Here is a 21433-nt window from a genome sequence, read left to right as displayed (position 1 = left end):
ATAGCCTGTGTCATCAAATAGGAAAGATCGCATTTAGTAGCAATTTGGTAACAATTTCTGTTTATCTGGGTTAAATTAAACTAAATTTCTTTCCTGGAACTAAAATCCTTTTTACCAATGCCATTTGGATCCATCCACTCTGGACCTCTCTTTAAAAGCTCTAACACCAATTCTATTAACCTGGGAATTTATAGAGGCGACAGTGATGAATACTTGAGAATTGGACTTCTGGAATTAATGGAACATGGAATGAACTATGTCCAGTTTCCTAACCAATTAAATTGGGGCACAAATATACCTGCAAACAATCTTGTTAAGTGTTCATTATCTGACATCTCATTTAGAGGAAACAAAAGGTGACACATCTATCTGGTTCTGGTTACATGTATCCTTTTGGTTTTGGATTCTGTATTATTCTCTAATTCTCTTCAGTGCATTAACACTGGTCCTTGGTCTTTACTAAGTAGTACAGATTCAGATTGGACTTAAATAACATCTTCCCAGTATTTTGAGCACTAGAATTTTCATTTTCAGTTTCTTTCTTTCTTTTCTTTTTAGAATTTTCATTTTCATGTTGATAGTTGTTCAATGCAAAGTAATTCCAGTAGACTTTTCATCAGCCACTTGTCCATAACTCTAAAAAAAATTGTCTCACAGATTTAGGAAGATGTTTGAAGTGCAACTCTTATTTCATTTAAAAACGCCAGGGGTAGCTTCATGCAAAGCATTTCTGTGACTGTCTTACGTACTGTGCTGCGGTGGTTTAGATGAAACCAAAACAATTTATATTCTGGGAATTCTCTTGAATGCTCTTTTCCTATGACTAAAAGACATGGGTTTTAATACACAACTCCCATGTAGCCACTCCATTCTCCTTAATTCATCTCAGATATTATAATCACATTATTTCTGCCAGTTTGAACTCAGGCTCACCATTTGTTTATCTTTTTATTCAAACATATAATATGTGTTTACTATGTGGCAGGCACTGACCTAGGCGCAGTGAAAACAGAGACAACACCCCTGCTCTCATATAGCTTATAATCTACAATGTAAGAAGACAGAGATAATCATCAACCAAAAAAGTTAGATATGTGGGGCACCTGGGTGGCTCAGTTGGTTGAGCGTCCGACTTCGGCTGGGGTCATCGTGGTTTGTGAGTTCAAGCCCCACATCGGGCTCACTACTATCAGTGCAGAGCCCACTTTGGATCCTCTGTTTCCTTCTCTCTGCCCCTCTCCCTGCCTGCGCTCTCTCAAAAATAAACAAACATTTAAAAAAAGTAAAAATGTGAAAGGAGTAACTAGTAAGTGATAGTGGGAAAATATAGCAGTAGAGAAGGAGAAGGAATGGAAGGTAAGCAATGTGTTATTTTAGATAGGATGGTCAAAAAAATGCCTGAAGAATTTGACCAAGGAAGCCCTGCACTATTTGCAGGGAATATATTTTAGAAGAAGGCCTGACAAGTGAGAAAGTCCCAAGGAGGGAGCATGCCTGGTGAGTTCAAGGTCCAGTAAGGAGGCTAGCATAGCAGGACTAGTAGGAGATCAGGGGAAGAGAAGTAAGAGGTCAGAAAGAGTCATCCGCAGCACCAGGTCATATAAGACGTTATAGGGTATTTTAAGAACTTTGGCTTTAATTCTGAGACGGAAGAGAAGTGATTGATTAGAAGGTTGTTAGCAAAGAAGTGACATAGGTTGACTTAAATTGAAATAGTAACGTTCAGACTGAAAACTGAGAAAGGGCAGAGGAGGAAGCACTTTTGTAATACTTTAGGTAAGAGGGCAAATGTTCGAGACTTGGGCAACAGGCAGGAGAGATGGTAAGATGTGGTTGGATTCTGGATATATTTTGAAGAGAGAGCTGATAGATTTTTTTTATGGAGTTAGGATAAGATAAGAACAAAAAGAGAGGAGCCAGGGATGAAGGTTGGGGTCACAAGGAAAATAATAAGGGTTGAAAATTCATTAACTGAGAGGGGAGAGGAGGTGGGAGACAATCATCTAGGAGAGTGGAGGGAGAGTGAGTAAGGGTGGCAGAGCATGATTGGAAGGCGGAATTAAAAGCCTACTCAAGGATCGTGACCAGCTAGTATGTACGTGTGTTCTTCTGCAGCCACAGTCAGATACGGACTCAGATGGAGAGTTATATATAACCAGGAATGTGGTTTAGTTAAGCATGTATAGTATAGCTAGAGAAAGACAAAAGAATTAAGGATGCATGCAAAGGAATGAATAAAATGATTCTAAAAGATTGTGCATGCGATGTAGCTCCACTGAGTGAGGAGAGAAACAGGCACTGTGAAAAGGTGAACAGACTGTAGGTGTCAGGCATAGAAGGATTGTTGAAATTGGATCAGTAGATTGTCAAGAGAGTAAATGGTGGTCAAAAGGTCAATGTTCTCAATTGAGATCCGGGGCGGGGGACGGGGGGAGCAGATTATATTATTGGAATGAGAAGGTCTGGAATGTGATGATAGATGTGAGGAGATGATGTAGAGAAAAGGAAAAATCCTTGGCCAAGAAGTCAGGAACTGTTAAGTCCAGAGTTTGGGAAAAATCACTTTCGTATAGGCTGGAGAAAGTGGCAGTGTGTGTGTGTGTTGATGATTATAAAGGAGTAAACTAAATCCTATCATCTCTAGTCTTGTCAAAGCCTTTTCTCTCCTTGTATAAGAAGCAGAGGGAATAAAAAGGAAACCTTGCTTTTAGATGGTAACTTCCCCCAAATTCTCAGAAATGAAGAAAATGGGTATGTAGAAGAGAATGTTGCAGTCCGTTATTAAAAAGTGGCTGTCTGCTGAGCTGGGCATGATCAGAAGCTACCTGTCTGTTAATGAACCTGCATATGTACATGTATACACCTCAACAGGCAATTCTTTTTACTTTCATACTCAGTTTCTCTTCAGCCTCTTCCCTCAGAAATGAAATGTCTTCAAGATAGGGTAAAAGAGTCCAAAATGCAGAAACACAAAAGCTAATAAGGGTATACCTTGGAGCATGTAACTCCTGGCTCCCCCCTCCCACCACCATCATCACCACCAAAAAAAAAAAAGAAAGAAAGAAAAAGAAAGCAAAGGGGGGGGGGGTGTGCCTCTGTGGCCCAGTTGGTTGAGTATCAACTTTGTCTTGAGTCATAATCTCATAGTTCATGAATTTGAGCCCCTCATCGGGCTCACTGCTGTCAGCACAGAGCCCACTTCAGATCCTCTGTCCCCCTCTCTCTCTGCCCCCCTCTGCTCATGTTCTCTCTCTCAAAAATGAATATAGACATTTTTTAAAAAAGGGCAAAAAATATCTTAAAAAGCCAACATCAATGAAAAAAGAAAGTTCTTTGTACAGGGCAGAGTGGGCAGTGGGGACAGTCTGAAATGAAACCCTGTACTTTAGTGGTATGCAAAGTCATTGCTGGGGTGAGTAAAGAATGCTTGGGAAAGGGGTTTATGAGAGAATTCATGGTGTGATGTTTTCTTGAGGAATGAGGAAAGACAGCAGTTGTGCCCATGGCACGTAGAGAAAGGTAGGAGACAGAGAGAGAGAAACAATTTATCAGGGAGTTAAGAATATATTTTCTCGGGGCGCCTGGGTGGCTCAGTCAGTTAAGCGGCCGACTTCGGCTCAGGTCATGATCTCGCGGTCCGTGAGTTCTAGCCCCGCACCGGGCTCTGTGCTGACAGCTCAGAGCCTGGAGCCTGTTTCGGATTCTTTGTTTCCCTCTCTCTGACCCTCCCCCATTCATGCTTTGTCTCTCTGTATCTCAAAAATAAATAAATAAAACGTTAAAAAAAATAAAAAAAAAAAGAATATATTTTCTCATCCAAAGCAACCACCAGAAGTTTATCAAGAGATTTATTATTCAAGTTCCCTTGGAATTATTAGTTTATTATTATTTTTTAAATAAAAACAATCCCACAGCATTCATTGTCATCCAGTAATGACATAAAGGTAACCAAAAGAATAGGAACAAATGTTTTAGAACTATGCTCCCAATAATGGATCTCTAAAAAAAAAAAAAAACAAACTACATGGTCTTTTCAAGAATTTCTCACTTCATTGATCATTTATAGTTGGAGACACTTTGAAACAGGGTAATATTATCTCCTTTTAGCATGATCCGACCCAGTTGTTTTCTTGACTTTGTTTTAGAATGAATCTCTTCTGCATCATCTAATACAAGGTTCACATACTCATCAAAATCAATGATACAGCGCTCTATCTACATGTTCACTTGCTCATAAAACCACACCTGAATCCAAGATCTATTTTGCAGATATCTGAAGATGAGGTTGATGGGCTGCACCATCACCTTCTGCACTTTTTGACCCTGGCCATGGTACGCCATGGTGGAAGCTGACAAAGACCGCTAGAATTATTAGTTTAAACATCAAACTAGCAATGGTCTCTACTGCGTTTCTGAAGTATAGCTGACATACAAAGTTATATTAATTTCACATGTACAACATAGTGAGTCAACAATTCTATGCCCTAAGCAATACTTACTGCAACAAGTGTAGGTACATCTGTCACCATACGATGTTCTTACAATATTATTGACTATATTACCTATGCTGTATTTTGCATTTCCATGACCTATTTATTTTACAACTGGAAATTTGTACCTCTTCATCCCCTTCAGCTATTTTTCCCATTCTTCTGCCTCCCTCCCCTCTAGCAATCACTTTTGTTCTCTGTATGTATGAGTCTGTTTCTGTTTGTTTTTATTGTTTAGATTCCACATATAAGTGAAATCATCCTGATTTGCCTTTCTCTGACTTATTTCAGGTAACACAATAAGCTTTAGGTGCATCCATGTTTTCTCAAGGGGCAAGGTCTCATTCTTTTTATGGCCAAGTAGTATTTCATTGTAACGTATACTCTAGAGCCCTTTTTAACAACACCTTTTAGTGAGATTTTTTTGCGTTTCTCTAAAGGGGCACTAGATTATTTTTAGCTATTTGCATCCACAACTAACAATTTAGCAATATGAAGAAAGCCGCATAAACTGGGAACTTGGAACATTAGCAACACAGGAAAATTAAGAGGTTTATAAAGAAAGGTTCATAAAATATACCAATACAAATATGGCTAAAATTAAACCTAAGGGGAAGAGAGGCTAGCACTGACTTATATGATCATGACAAAGAATGATTACAAACTAGAATTTCAGCTTCAGTGTTGTTGGTCAGTGAAAAGGGCACTCTGTTGGAAAGACTAGGAGACCCAGGATTGGCACATAGTAAGAATCCAATTAATATTTGATAAATAAATAAATAAATAATTGAATGAACACAGACATTTGGCCAGTCACTTAAACTAGTCTGAGTCTCAAATTATCCATTTTTGAAGTGAGAAATAGTAATACTTATGATATCAAATAATAGTTACCTTTGGGGTGCCTTGGTGGCTCACTTGGTTAAGTGTCTGACTCTTGGTTTTGGCTCAGGTCATGATCTCACGGTTCATGTGTTCAAGCCCCATGTCAGGCTCTGTGCTGACAGTGCAGAGCCTCCTTGGGATCCTCCCTCTCCCTCTCTCTCTGACCCTCCCCTGCTTGTGCTCACTCTCTCTCTCAAAACAAATAATTAAGCTTAAAAAAATAGTTACCTCTATTGCATGTCTACAATATGCTTATCACTGTACTGCATACTTTATAATCTTCTCAACATTCTTCTCTGTCTCAAAGGGAGACCACTGGGTGCTCAAATTATACATGTGAAAACCCATTGTGTTGTGCACACTCAGGAGACCAAAGTATGGTTCTGACAGTTGCAGTTAGATAGGATTTAATTAAGATGTATGGCCATGATTGATGATTTCACTCAAACTAGAGTAGCTGTATGGACAGGTTTGGGAAAGTACTAACAAGTTTATTCCTTCTAACTTAACCAAAATTGTCATTATTTCTTTCAGATAACTTGTACTTTTGTCTAATGCATAGGAAGGTCTTGGTCATGCCTCCTCAAACATTTATTCTGCTTTCTAGATGGAAGGACCCATGTTTTGTCAGGTTATGTTTACAAACCATCTCTTAAGGCAGTATTTCTTCTCTGTAGAGAGAGGAGACTTTTTTTAGAACCCTGAGAATACATCCATATGCTTCAGTGTGAGAAATACTGCGTTTAAATTTGGGTGTTCCTTTCAGTGATCACTTGGAATCAATTGACACAGTCATAAACATGACCAAGAAATTACCACATGATATTTAATTAAATATCCTCAGAATCCTGAGATCCTTGAGAACACATCAAGGGATTTCAGACTGAGAAAAGCCCCTTTAGATTAAGTGTTTCTCTCAGGATCTAATTTCGTCTTATGCATGTTAATGTTAACCAGCTTTAGCCTCAGAGAGTGAACTTTTCCTGATTGTGTTTACAAAGGCTAGAAATCATTCTGTTTGTACCTGACGTGCCCACGCATTGACTACATTTACTGACAAATGTAGAATAACTGGATGGATTAAGCAGACGCCTATTTACCTCCATATGGTACTTACTATTCATTAGCTCACCCATTGTATGAACATTATTAAAGCATCCTTTTTCTTATACTAGATACTATATGAGGTGTAGAGCTTACAAAAGTGAATAGGATTTGATTCTTGCCCATGATAAGCCTTGTTGGGAAGATAAACAGAGAACACAAACACAATTGTAAGAAGAACCAAATTTTGTGATTACTCAGAGGATAAACTAAGCCAGCTTGTGAGTCTTAGACAAACCTGAAATTGACACTAGATGAAATTTGTAGGAATCATTTTATAATGATGGAAAGCAGAGTAATGGTATGTTACCTGGAAGACTCCTAAAGCCAACCTTTATTTTGTGGTGGCTCCGTCCTCTCTCTCTTCATATTCTTTTAGAGTCCAGGCTGCCAACTTTGGCTTGTTTTTAATTAAAGTTGTTTTAAAAAATGAGAACATTAGAAGTCATTGTAATTCTATAATAATATTGCTAACTTTTATATGGGTACCTTCACATGTAGACTTGGTTCCTAGCACAATTTGGCATACCATAAAAGTTCAGTAAATGTTTTAATATGTGAGTAATCGACACTCAATTGTTATTTCACATTGAATTTAAGCTTCCTCTAGTCTGTATTAAATTTGAACTTTGTACCATGTTTTTATGTGAATTTGATATTTAGTACAAAACTGTTTCTTCACTTGTGCCTCATTAGGAGTGGGAGGATAGGGGGGTGCCTGGCTGGCTCAGTCGATAGAGCATGTAAAAAAACCTCTTAATAAACAGGTTGTAAGTTCAAGCCCCACGTTAAGTGTAGAGATTACTTAAAAACAAAAAATCTAAAGAAAAGAAAAAAGAAGTAGGAAGGTAGGGTACATTCTGGAATTGCTATGGAACGTTTTTATGTTCTGTTCTCCCTTCTTGTTTTCCTTCTCTTTGAGATCCTGCCACTCTTTCCCTTTTTTACTTCAGTCTCATCCTTGAGCCCTGGAGGCACATCCACTCGAGGGAGGCCACAGCACTAAGGAGTTCTTCCGTTTCATTAAAAAAAAAAAAAAAGTTACTGGTTGATTCTGATATATACTCCTTATCCTTGCTTACCAATTTTGATAAGTTCCATGTTAGAAGGAGAAAATCCAGGTTTTAAAAAAATGTTTATTTTTGAGAGAGAGAAAATACCCGCGCATGCTCGCACACAAATGGGGGGAGGGGCAGAGAAGGGGGACAGAGGATCCAAAATGGGCTCCAAGCTGACAGCAGAGAGCCCAATGTTGACAGCAGAGAGCCTGATGTGGGGCAAACTTACAAATGACAAGATCATGACCTGAGCCAAAGTGCAATGCTTAACCAACAGAGCCACCCAGGTGCCCTGAAAATGCCCTCTTTTAAAATGAGTTGATTGAAATATTAAACGAGTCAGTGATAAATCTACAAAGGCAAGATTTATTCTCTTGTATATTTTTTTCCTTTAAAATGTTCTGGAAATTATACCCTCATTACTTGTCGTTTGATCTAAGAACCACAGAATTTTATTACTAAGAAACTTAAAGGATCAACCAATCTAAACCCTTTCCTTAATTTTTACTTTAAATTAAAACTAGCTAAGTTTCACATGGATATGATAATAATATTCTAGAATGCATTATAGAATTCTTTTCTAATTTTGACACATTTGGACACTTTATGTCTCGAAAGGAGATTTCCCTTTAATTACTGACTTACTGTGAGACACTGAGATACTTACTATTCCACAAAATACCAAATAGAATTAATGAGAAATTGAAGTCTAAAGAGAGCTAAATAGGATTAAAATGCAGAGTCCATAGATTTTTTTTTTTTTTTCAATTCTAGGAGTTAAGGGTATAGTTTCTGAGCTAGAATCACCAGGTAATTCATAATTCATAATGTTCAATTTAAGATTAAGTGAGTTAATGCAATTAAAAGCTTAGAACCAAGCTTGACACTTAAGAATGTTGTATGTTTTAGCTATTTAAATAATTTGCTGCTGACTTTTAAAGTTAATATTTAAATCTCTTTAAACCATGACTATTATAATAAGTAGCTCAAATAATGTTCTTTCTTTGAACTTCATATAGTATTTTGCTTTAGCATGTGTTAAGTCAAATATGAAGGAAATAGTGTATCTATTATTTCTCATTAAAATTAACCAAAGAATGAGCCCATGTGAAAACAACACTTAAATGAAGAGAGTTAAAGCTTTCTGTCATAAAATAGCAGCTCTTTGAATTTTGTAAAGGATGACTACTAATGGACCAGGTTCTGTCTTTCCTAGGTTTCATTAGAATTGAAAATACCTTCTCTGTAAGATTTTTTTTTTTTAATGTTTAAAATTTATTTTTATTTTTATTTTATTTTGAGAGAGAGAGAGAGTGAGTGTGAGTTGGGGAGAGTAGTTCAGGGAGAGAGAAAGAGAACCCCAAGTAGGCCCCATGCTCAGCGCAGAGCCAACACAGGGCTTGATCCTACCACCCTGGGATCATGACCTGAGCCAAAAATCAAGAGTTAGACACTCAACCAACTGAGCCGCCTAGGAACCCCTAAAGATTTTGTTTTTAAATAATCTCTTCACCCAAAGTGGGGCTCCAACTCACAACCCCAGCATCGAGAGTCACATGCTCCACAGATTGAGCCAGCCAGGCATCCCAGAATCGAAAATACTTATAAAGTAAATAATTTCTGCATAAATTAATAATTTCCCTAGTCCAGGTAAACATTGTACAGTAGACTCAAAAATGCTCAATTCGACTCATTGTATTTAACCAAATATCAGTGATAGAAAACAGGAGTTAGGAGTATATGAATTTATTACTTCTTGCACTTAACCAGGAAATCATAATATTTTACATTTGCATATTATTTTATAGATTCAAAATAGCATAAACATGCATTATTTTATATTCTTTTTTAAAATAACTATCTGACGAAAGCAGAGTGGGAAATTCATCTGTTTTACTAACGAAGAAACTTGAAATTGTGTTGTTAGTAATGGAGACAAGCTAGGAACCCAGGTTTTGTGTTGCCTCCCCTGCACCACACCCCCTCTCAGAGCCCCGGATGTGCATGCGGTTCAGCAATGACTTAGTGGATATTTCCAAAGTGAAGAACTCTTCTTTGTCCCATCATCATCCTTCATATTTACATCACAACACCCATCTAAAAATAAGAATTATTAAGTTCAGAAAATTCAAATAAGCATACCATAAAAACCAATCCTCTCTTAGAATGGTCTTTGTGAGCGTTAGCTTTGATCTGAAAGAACATCTACTTTTCCCAACATGCTTGCATGTCTTACCTAAACCTCCTTAGTTGTTTTTTTTTTTTTTTTTGCAGTCCAGACCATGCATGTGTACACAGTCGTGTGCATGTATGTGTGTGTATTGTGAAAATTTTCACCAAAAAAACCCAAAACAAAACAAAACAAAATCAACACTTGCTCATCTACTTGCACTCTGTTTGTCTTTATTCCACTTTATATTTTAAAATGTTGATTGGCAGTCCATTCAATAGATTTTATTTTTTTTTAATTTTATTCATTCATTCATTTATTTATTTATTTAAATATAATTTATTGTCAAGTTAGCCACCATAAAATGTATACAGTGTGTTCTTGGTTTGGGGGGTAGATTCCCGTGATTCATCGCTTACATACAATGCCCATTGCTCATCCCAACAAGTGTTCTCCTCAAAGCCCATCACTTATTTTCCCCCCACCCAACCTCCCCAATGAAATCTCAGTTTGTTCTCTGTATTTAAGAGTCTCTTATGGTTTGCCTTCTTCTCTGTTTGAAACTATTTTTTCTCCTTCCCTTCCCCTGTGGTCTTCTGTTAAGTTTCTCAAGTTCTACATATGAGTGAAAACATGATATCTGTCTTTCTTTGACTGCCTTATTTCACTTAGCATAATACCCTCCAGATCCATCCACATTGTTGCACATGGCGGGATTTCACTTTTTTCTAATTGCCAAGTAGTATTCCATTGTATATGTAAACCACACCTTCTTTATCTATTCATCAGTAATAGATTTTACAACCCACTTATGCAAAATGACCTACAGTTTGAAACTTGATTTACAACTTAATTATTTTAGCTTTACAAACATAAATAGGTAACTCAGATCAAGTTTGGACTTCTGCTCTTCCTCTTTTTAGTGGTGAGGATTTTGAGGCAAGTCACCTGATTTCTGAGAATTTTAGGGTCCTTCTTTGTAAAATATAATGTGTGATGTAATATATGTAAAATATAATAATGATATCTATGTCATTGAGTTTCTTATTCTTTGATTCATCAAGTATTTATTTCTCAGCCCCATAACTTCTTCATCCCTCTTGATCTTGGTAAGTTTTGAAGAATTTTCACAACTCTTTCTTCTTCCAGGCCAAGTCATCATCATATTTAATGTCATTCTCTATATTTGGGGGATTATATGGTAGAAAGATTTGATAGGGCTGAACAGGGGAGAAAGACCAGTGGCCAACAAGGGAGCTACTAGCCAGAAGCACTACAGATATCTGGGTGGCCCTGGATCATAGATGATCCTTAGATGAAATGGAGATCGGGAAGTGGACTATACAAAGTGATATTTTCAAAGCATTCTTATTCTAAGCATTTTCCCATGTAATGATCAATGAGCTACCAAACTCCAAGCCTCATTGTAAATTAGGAAATACCTTACTAAAAATTCATCTTTTGGGAATTACAAAGAAAGCCTTGAAGATTTGAGAATAACTCACTAATAAAACAAGTTTCCTCTTGGGTCACCCACAGTTTGATTTACTATATTGGATCAAAAACCTTTGAAGACCAGCCAAAGACATGGTAAAATCAGTTAAATTGTATCTGACACATTGTTTGCTTTGCTGTTCCCGATCTTCCCCAAAACTGAATGAATCCGTAATTCCATCACAGTAAGTACTCTTAGTTTAGAGCAGCCACCATGGAAGAGATGGGAAAGGTGTAGCTAGATTATGGCTGGGTGTAACCAGTGAAAATTGGATTGGGAATATATAAACAGGTATTTTTGTTATGAGTTTGATTTTTTTCCACATGTAGGTAATTTCTTTTGCTAATGTCACTTATGCCAATATAAGTATGAAATTGTAAATCATACTCATAATTATCGTATGTCTAGACGTGGGCATTTTAGTTCCTCTTGAAAAGAACTCCTGGTTTAAGGCATCTCTGACACAGGAGCCCCATTCAGAGTGGGGGTGAGATGGAGATTGGGGGTCAAGTTTCATTTTTTCTCTGTTACTGCCCTTTGTCCCCATTTGCTCTCCCTTTTCCTTCTAATATTTTTCAAGAACTCGTATATTTCAGTTGCCTCCTTCCTAATATTTACATGTTAGTAGAATTAAGGAAGTTAAGGAAGTTAGTTGTACTTTTCTGATATGCATAAGACAGACTGGAGTACCCTTAACTCAAAATGTAAAATTTGTAAAGAAGAGAAGCCAGACATTTGAAAAAAATCTCAGACAAGTATATGCTCGTGCAGAGGTGGTTTTCAAGTGTGTAACTAATAACTATTTTGGGGCTCTTTGGGGACAGAAAATACATCACATGTCCTTTGCTTCTCCCTTAGAACATAGCTCCTAGAGATGAGCACTTGGTGGGTAGCTAGCACACACTTGCTGATTAGCTGATACCTTTCTAAGTATTGATGCAAAACAGTTGAATGGATTTCGATGCAAAAATTTAACCTTTATATATGTTTAGCTGCATCTTCTTGAATCTATTCCTTAACTTTCTCAGATGGACTACTCTATATCTTACCTGTGTGTGCCAGAAATGTAACCAATGCTTGAATGGCTCTGTACAAATTTTTATTGACTATCTGTTCTACCTGAGGTTTCATATGATCATAGTTTTATATGATCATAGAAAAGCAGTCAATGGGCAAAATATCTCATAAAATCAACAAGAGAAGTGGTGACTACAGCTTATTGTAAAACCTGATTGTAAGCAAAATGTTATGTTGCTTTATAAAAATTTAATAGAACAAAAATATGACCTTTGATTGAGTAATTTGCACATGGTTTGTTTCAAAGCAGCATTAAGACCTTATTATTTTTTAAAACTATTTAGTATATTTAATCATTTTAATGATATTATATACAAAAAGCATTATTCCAAAAGTTGTAGAATCAAAGGTGAGAACTTGTCTAGGACTTACAGAACTATAAGCCCTTGCTCATAGTAAGAGCTGAATTAACATTTGTTGATTGTTTCAAAAGACTCAAATTCATATTGTTTTTATCAACATTAATTAACATTAAGTCAATATCAAGGGCTTATCAATAGTAACCTGCTGTACTTGGTTCCCATTCAGTATGTGGCCACGACATTAACTGGTAGGTTTAGCTCCAGGACTCCCGGTGCAGGAGGGCCTGTAGTGCTGGGCGCCAGCACAGGAATCCCCGATAAGAGCAGCAAGGAACGCTTGAAGGAAATGGAGGTGGGGATTTGAACAGGAAGTTCTGAGGGCTTTAGTAACCAGAACCCCCACTGTCATGCCTGCTGCACCCAAGGTCCCCACAGTAGTACTGGTGCAGGTGCCCGTAGCTCCTGTGATTTGCCCAATTATTGTGACCAAAACATTCCAGCACATCCAACAGACTCTTGGACTCATGGTTCCTCCTATGGTCCACTTAGCTTTGGCCCTGGTGATTGGAATCATTTGAGCAGTCTAGGGGCTCAGGGAGCCCTGTTCCTATCTATATCATGCAGCTGTGGTCTTCCAGAGGATCCCTATCCTGCATCTGGCTTCATTTGCCACGTACTGCAGAGAGCGGATTACGATCTTAACTCTGTAGTAGGTAGTCTCTCTGCCTCTGGCTTTGCGGGCCCTCCCACCGGTCTTTGTGGGGCCCCTATCATGCTGCCCGGAATGGCCGGCCCACTTCCAGTCTCCATGGGTGCCCTGAGGCCTCCCCTAGAAGGGCCAGCAACACCCTGAGAACTGGGCTTAGGCCTGGCATTGGCCTGAAAGAGAAGGAAGAGGTAGTGGCAGCAGCGGATGGGCTAGACAAGACTAGTGCATTGGTGGCTGTGGAGCAGGAGGCACCCCAGCTGGTGTTGCAGTCACCGGTCTCAGCCATCCAGAGCTGCCCTTTCCCTGCCTTTGCCTGAGCTCTAGCCCCAGCCCCTCCCATTGGAAGTCGGCTCACACAGTGCATATCTGGACTTTTGTCTCTGAGTCTATGGACCCGGCCACTTTGCCTTGACCTTATGACTTTGGAGGTCCCAGAGGCCCTGGATAAGGACGAAAAGGAAGGAGAGCCAGAGGAATCGAAAAGCACCATTCGTTCAGCACCTAGGAGTCCCCCAGCCTGCTGGAGTGGGATGCAGATGACTTTCACATCTTCTGTGGGGATGTGGGCAGTGAGGTGAACCATGATATCTTGCATACACCTTCAGCTGTTTCCCATCCTTTTTTATGGCTAAGGTGATCTGCGACAAGTCTGAGGCAAGACCAAGGGTTCGTCAGCTCTTAACGACCCCAGCCATCATGCACAGACTATGTGTGTGCCAAGCCTGAGATGAATGGGAAGTAGGTGAGCTTGTGCCACCCTAACCCACACACCTCCCCATCAAGGGTGGAAGGACCGGTAGCTGGATGTGGCGCAAGAAGCAGAAGGAGAAGAAATCAGACCTAAGATGGGGTCTGTGGCCAGGCACCTACCCCCTGCCTCCTGGGGGGCTGACTCGTTCCCACAGTTCTCTTTGGAAAACCCTCAACAATTCACCCACACATCCTCCCCCAAACCAGTTTCAATAAATTTGCATTCATTAAAAATAAAAGCTAAAACAATGACACACAACTGGTGCTCATAAAGTTTTATTTCTTTATCATTGTCATTGAGTTTTCATTATTCTCATTATCATCATTTTTATAGATAAGACCATTATAGGACAAAGAGGCTAAGTGATTTGCCCAAAGTCACACATCTGGTTTGCAGCAGAGCAAGGACCAGTTTGCATTTCTTATTCCTAATAGCATGTTATTATTTCTGCAGTTGATCACACTGTCTTAAAAAAGGAAGGAAGGAAAGGAAAGGAAAGGAAAGGAAAGGAAAGGAAAGGAAAGGAAAGGAAAGGAAAGGAAGGGAAAGAGAGAAGGAAGGAAGGAAGGAAGAAAAAAGGAAGGGAAGAAAGAAAAAGGAAACATTCAGTCAGGTGTGTACAAATGAAAAACATTTAACCTTTTAACAACCTTAAAAGGAAAGATTTCCAATGAATGACCATAAATGCTCTTCCAATGTCTCATACTTTTTTTTTTTTTTTTTTTACTGTGTATTTATCTGTTTTCCTCCAGATTTGCTTCAGTAGAGTTATAACACCAATACCTTTTATTCTCAAGCATGCTGAGGATATCAATTCAGCTTTTAGGCTACTATTTCTCAGGTTTAATTTATTCTTAGATTTTCCTCTTGTACTTTTGTTTTTGATTTTTAAATGATTTTACATTTTCTTCTAAGTTTTTTTCCAAAGTGTTGGTCAGTATGTTGAGCCACTGAGTAGCTAATTAGAATCAGCAACCGTGTTAATCAAAGTATCCTTGCTGTCCATAAATCTTGTGAGGTAGGGAATACATCAAGCTCAGTGAAAGCACTTGGCATAGTGCTGTTGTAAGATACAAAAGATATGAAAAATTAAAAAAAAATTAATGTTTATTTATTTTTGAGATAATGAGAGAGACAGAGTGCAAGCGGGGGCAGGGCAGACAGAGGGAGACACAGAAACTGAAGCAGGCTCCAGGCTCTGAGCTATCAGCTTAGAGCCCCACACGGGGCTCAAACGCACGAACAGTGAGATCATGTCGGACGCTTAACCGAATGAGCCCCTCAGGCGCCCCAAGATGTGAAAAAAATTTTAAAGTTTTGGTGACACTACATGTCCATACATACATACACTCCCATGTACTGTCATTCTGACATCATTAAAAATGAAACAAGATAAAAGCAAAACCAAGTAAAAAGAGGAATCGAGAACTTGTGGTAATTAATTCTGATGAATACTGAATTTATTTTGTGTTTCCTGGAAACTAGTGAAAAAGACAAACATATGGATTTATGCTGTTTTCCTAAATTAAAGTTTAGTAAAAAGAAGCATAGAGGGTTTTCCTATTACTAAACTTTTCCCTGTTATTAAATTCAACAATAGTTAATCCAGAAAATCCATATAAAACAAACACAAGGATATAAATATTGTTCAAATGGACATTTCTTATATTCACTTGACATATAAGCCAAATATGTAGTAATATTTTATAATTCAGTGAAGCCATTTCTGTAGGGAATACAGATAACATACTCCAGGTACATTGTTTCCTGGTGATCTAACTGAATGTCTAACCTGATATTAATTTAAGAGAATGAGTAGTTATTGTTTCTGTTAAATATGAATTGTTTCAGAAGACTCTTTGGCCAGAACCCAGTAAGCTCACGGTGAGTGTTCTAATAAATACAGAAACTGACAATATTTTATGTTTTGGTTATGTGCCTCAAACACTTTATGTGTGGGAAGCACTATTCAGAAAGTTCTAGAACCTGCCCTGTGTTTGCACTCAAATATAAAAGATCTGACTAGTTGGGCATGTCCACCTCCTTATTCCCTCACTTGGCAAAGTGAAGAATACCTAACAACAACATACCGTCCTTTGAAATGTAGGCCAATATTACTAACTGACCATGGTAAGCCAAAGTATGTCAGTGTGGCTCCAGTGGGAAATCTGAATTTTAGAAACATGACCTCAGGGACTCACCAAAATGGGTTGACTGCAAAACATATTCTCTAGGAGTTAGCCGAGTTGTACTATTAGATGGGATTATTTATCACCTTTCATTTAAACGTGATTAATTTATGTTAGCTCATATTCGCCAGATAAAACTTTTTTCTTTTAAGTCTATTGATGCTGAGCTGCTTTTTCTAATAACAATTACCCAGCATATTCAATTGCTAATTAAACCTATTTTTGGTTAGAAATTCCAGAAACAAAACATTAAGCAGAAAGTTGCTTGTCTTCTGATTCCTATGGCTAATTCAATAGGATAACAATAATGTGATAGTCCCAATTTGATTGCATTTTAAAAGAAGGCAGATTAAAAATTTATAGCATTTATAACTAGAATGGCACCCATCATCTGTCTTTATATCAACTCTAGTTTCAGTAGAGTTAGTATTACAGAAATCTTAAAGACCCATGTATGTCCTGAATTCAATTTATGGCTTATATAGGGTTTACAAATTATTCCCTCATATAGAAATTTTAATCACATTCTTGATGATGTTTTCAATAAAATGCAACTAAATTTCAGTGATTTGTAGTAGGATCTCTGTGCTTCCAAAAAGGGTGCTTTTCCTTAGAAAATTCTTTTAAATTAGAGCCTCAGCTTTGTAATCAATAAAGAAGAAAGCTAACCCTTTTATTGAGGATGTGTTTTATCTTGTTCTGTGGATTTAAATGTTTTGCTTATTTTGTGAAAATGAGGTCAGCTACATTTTGAAATGGTGAAAAGAAAACTGGAGTAAACTAAGGTAAATAGTTTGGCATTGGAGTCTTCTTTAAGATAACTTCTGAATATATTTAATTTAAATATATATTTAAAGGCGCCTGAGTGGCTTAGTCGGTTAAGCCTCCGGACTCTGGATTTCTACTCAGGTCATGATCTCAGTTTGAGAGTTTGAGCTCTACAATGGGCTCTGTGCTGACAGAACAAAGCCTGCTTGGGGTTTTCTCTCTCTCCCTCTCTCTCTGCCTCTCTCCCTGCTCACACGTGCACAAGTGCACTCTCTCAAAATAAATAAACGTAAAAAAATAAAATAACTATATATTTGAACTTTATAAGTTTTTTTTTATTTTTTATTTTTTTTTCAACGTTTTTTATTTATTTTTGGGACAGAGAGAGACAGAGCATGAACGGGGGAGGGGCAGAGAGAGAGGGAGACACAGAATCGAAAACAGGCTCCAGGCTCCGAGCCATCAGCCCAGAGCCTGATGCGGGGCTCAAACTCCCGGACCGCGAGATCGTGACCTGGCTGAAGTTGGACGCTTAACCGACTGCGCCACCCAGGCGCCCCAAGAACTTTATAAGTTTTTAGACAGTGTCAGCTATATTATATTTGAGATAGTGTCTTATTAGCCTTGTCAATTTTTTTATAAAATGTTTTCCCAACATTTATTAAAACACAAAAATAGAAACTGTGTTCTAATGGTCTGGGCTACCATAAGTTATAGCTTTCAGCTGAGGTGGTACTATAGAGTTCAAGGAGAAAGATCTCCCAGAAGGGAAATTGAGAAGAGTATTATAAATCCTTTAAACATCAGAGAATTGGCCACTCATGGAATTGAAGAAAATTTGATACCTTTTTAAACATCTTAATTCTCAAACTTTTCTATTTTAAATTAATAGAAAGTTATACTCAGAATGCCACTGTTGAAATCACTTTCAAGCCAGTCTACCCCACCCATTTTAAGCGATAAAGGGTTGATGATTAGTTAACAATGAGGTTTTGGAGTGGTGGTGGAGGTTGGGAGCCTACGGCCAAGAAAGAATTCTTGAAGATATCTTTGGTGCAAAAAGGGTGATTTTATCAAAGCAGGGGAATAGGACCCTTGAGCAGAAAGAGCTGCACTGGGGTTGTGAAGGGTGACTGCTTATACACTGTGGGGTTGGGGGAGGTAAGGTCAGGAGCAAGTTTCTTAAAGGGATTTCCATATGCTAAAGAGGTCACAGATAACTGGAGGTCTAGCTATAGTGAAGCTAAGGTTGTTTTTCCCTTTAGTAAAACATTACCCTTAAGACAGTAGGGAGTTCCTGGGGTGCCTGGGGTGCCTGGGTGGCTCAGTCGGTTGAGCTCAGTCGGTTGAGCTCAGGTCATGATCTCGTGGTCTGTGAGTTCAAGCCCCGTGTCTGCCTCTGTGCTGACAGCTCAGAGCCTGGAGCCTGCTTCAGATTCTGTGTCTCCCTCTCTCTCTCTCTCTCTGCCCTACCCTGCTCATGCGCTGTCTCTCTCTCTGTCAAAAATAAACATTAAAAAAAAAATTTAAAAAAGACAGTAGGGAGTTCCTGGAGATTAGGCTATTGATAACATTGCCCTTTTCTTTTAATATTACTAAGATACTTGTAAGCTGATGGAGACTATCAGTTTAACCATTTGTTTTCTGTCCTTTTCTTTATTCTTGGGTAGCCAGGAGTGCCTGAAGAATGTCACACATATCCCACCTGGGTGGGGGATGTGCTAGTTTGTGCTTGGCCCTCAGATTGCCTTGTGGTCCCTCAACAGTTAATAATACTTGACTCTTTATAAAGCTTGTAAACAAGATTACCTGTAGATATATCCCATATTGTAGAATTTTAGACATAAATGAAGACCAGATTCAGGCCATTGTACCTTAGAGATATTGACCATTGGGGAGCCATATTTTTCAGTTCACATTATTTATTTATTTTTTTAAAATGTCATTTAAGAGAGAGAGAGAGAGAGAACAAGTGTGGGAAGGGCAGAGAGAGAGGGGAACAGAGGATCTGAAGCAGGCTCTGTGCTGACAGCAGCAAGCCTGATGTGGGGCTCAAACTCATGAACCACGAGATCATGACATGAGCTGAAGTTAGACACTCAATGAACTGAGCCACCCAGCACCCCTCCAGTTCACATATTTTAAATATAAAACTGCTGTCAAACCATCTGACTTTGGCATGCAGTGATATTGCTGGTAAATGTTTAACAACTGGCTCTCTGGAATGGGAGGGAGGGGAACCCTGATACATATTATTTGTTGACTTGCATAGTAAAACATTTCCATGACAGTATAGGAAGACATGATTCTGAGAAATATTAAATTAAATTAAATTAAAATATTAAATTAAATATTAAAATTAATAAAGAACTAAAAGAGAAATCACTGGCAATACTGAGAATACCGAGGAGATGCTTTATTCTTCTCTTCCCTGTCCTTCTCCTTCTTCAACTGATTACAGCTCAGAGCCATGGGCTTAATCCAGGAAAACTTTGTAACTGGGGTGCAGGAGTATAAGAGCACCTGGCTCTGGGGTCCCAAATAGACCAGGTTTCACCACTTGCCTCCAATAAAATCCAAAGACAGAGAACTGAGTGGTGGTGAAACAAGAACGGAATTTATTTCAGTGAGGCCAGAACTGGAAAGACAGGGGACTAATGTCTCAATGACTGTCTCCAAAGTGCTGAAAATACTTCCAGGTTTATACCAGGAAAATATGGAACAGAAGTTGGTGGGTGCGTGTAGATGAGCAATGTAGTTCAGGTCCATTGTTGTCTTGGGGTCAATCATGTTTTCTGTCCTTTTCTTTGGATCTCTCTGGTGTCAGGTCATGGCAGTTGTATTGCTTGAGGGGTGGTTTTGGTTCCCATCACTGGATGCTTTGCCCACCGAACCTTTTGCCTGAGTTAAAAGATAAGCTGGAAAGAATCAGAAAGTACAGACTGAAGTCAAAATGGAGGTAGTTCAAGTCCTTTTTTAATTTGACCAATTTGGGGTGGTTAAAGGGCTCTGGAGAACTTAAGGTGGGAAATCTTCCATGTTCTCTCAATTGGGAATTTCAATTCACAGGTTAAACTCTTCTTTTAATTTACATAAGCATTGACATCAGATAAAATAATCACTAAAAAGTAAAAGTCATCCAGTGAGAAAATTCTAATGGGATATAGAAGTTGACAAAAAGAAATTTTTTTCTAAAGCTAAAAGAGAATTGCAGAGGAGCAAATAAAATGATTCCCCATTCTTCCAGTCATGGAGAGGAAGGAACTTCATAAAAAATGGATCAACACAGTAGAAGTATCAGCTTCATAAAGAATGGATCGCAGTCAGAGCATGCAACTCTTGATCTTGGGGTTGTGAGTTCAAGCCCATGTTGGGTGGAAGAAAGGAAGAAAGAGTGGATCAACACAGAAAGTCATATATGAAGAGGTTTTATTATTTGAAGAAGCCAACTGTTGCCCCTCATGTAAGAACTTATGGAATTATATGGCATGAGATTTTAGAAAGAAAATAATGTAACTGAACCATTGTGAGTTCTCTCCTTGGTGAGTCACAGACACACCATGTGGACTTGTTGCACCAAGTAAGCTTAATTTGCAGCAAATAAGGTGGTCATGAGGAATAACTTTCAACCCAAAAGGGTGAATGGATTCCTTTTATTTAGGATTAGGATGAGTATTTGGATAGGGAAGCCCTGTCATATGTAAAGGTGGGAATAAGGCCATTTATGCACCTTAAGGAAACTTGCCTATATGTGCATTGTATGTTATGTAAATTAGGCTTATACTCCTCCTTGGGTGGAAATTTTAGTATTATCATAGGGGTAAGTCACACACAAAGTCGGGACACTGAGGCTTTTCTTTCCAGGAAGCAGCTTTATTCATGCCAGGGTGGGATCATCGGGCTAAGACCCAAAAGGCTGAGCCCCAAGCACGGCGGGGGGGGGGGGGGGTGTCACCTTTTGTACAATTTTTTTTTCCTTTGTCTCCCATATATGGTAAAAAACAGTCTGAATGGGCGGTCTATATTACAGAGTCATGAGGAATGTCGCACACACATAACCAGGTTGCCTTCCCTTGTTTTGAGGTTTTCACCACATTCCTTATGGAAGGACTCTACCACATTCTCTCCTTTGATGCTTGGACCCCCTATTTTTGGTCAAAGAACATCACCTTGGTTTAGAGGTTTATGTTTCCATAACATCATCACATGTGTGGCTGCTTTCCTTTTGACCATTACCTCAATGAGGCTGGAGACAGACTGTAAAAGTAGGGGAGCTAGGCAAGGCAGGATTAAGCAAGCCCCCCAGGTCAAGAGAAAAATACTTATGAGGGTTTGGAATCCCCTGCAAGTTGAAAATAAATCCTCCTAATAACTCTCCAGGGCCCCAACCTTTTCAGGTCTGGACTGAGACATGAGCAACCTTTCTCATTCGATC

General features: G+C 38.6%; 1 protein-coding gene and 1 pseudogene across 50 annotated transcripts in view; one reads left to right on the top strand and one right to left on the bottom strand.

The window, feature by feature from the left end:
* ANK2 (ankyrin 2) overlaps positions 1-21433 on the top strand; it is a 671298-nt gene that overhangs the window by 465592 nt on the left and 184273 nt on the right. The gene's annotated exons all lie outside the window — the stretch shown is intronic.
* LOC109499333 lies at positions 4003-4341 on the bottom strand (annotated as a pseudogene).

This window comes from Felis catus, chromosome B1 (genome assembly GCF_018350175.1).
Source record: "Felis catus isolate Fca126 chromosome B1, F.catus_Fca126_mat1.0, whole genome shotgun sequence".
In the NCBI taxonomy this organism is placed as follows: domain Eukaryota; kingdom Metazoa; phylum Chordata; class Mammalia; order Carnivora; family Felidae; genus Felis; species Felis catus.
Note: the sequence above shows the minus strand (reverse complement) of the source record. Positions and strands in the feature narration are given on the sequence as shown.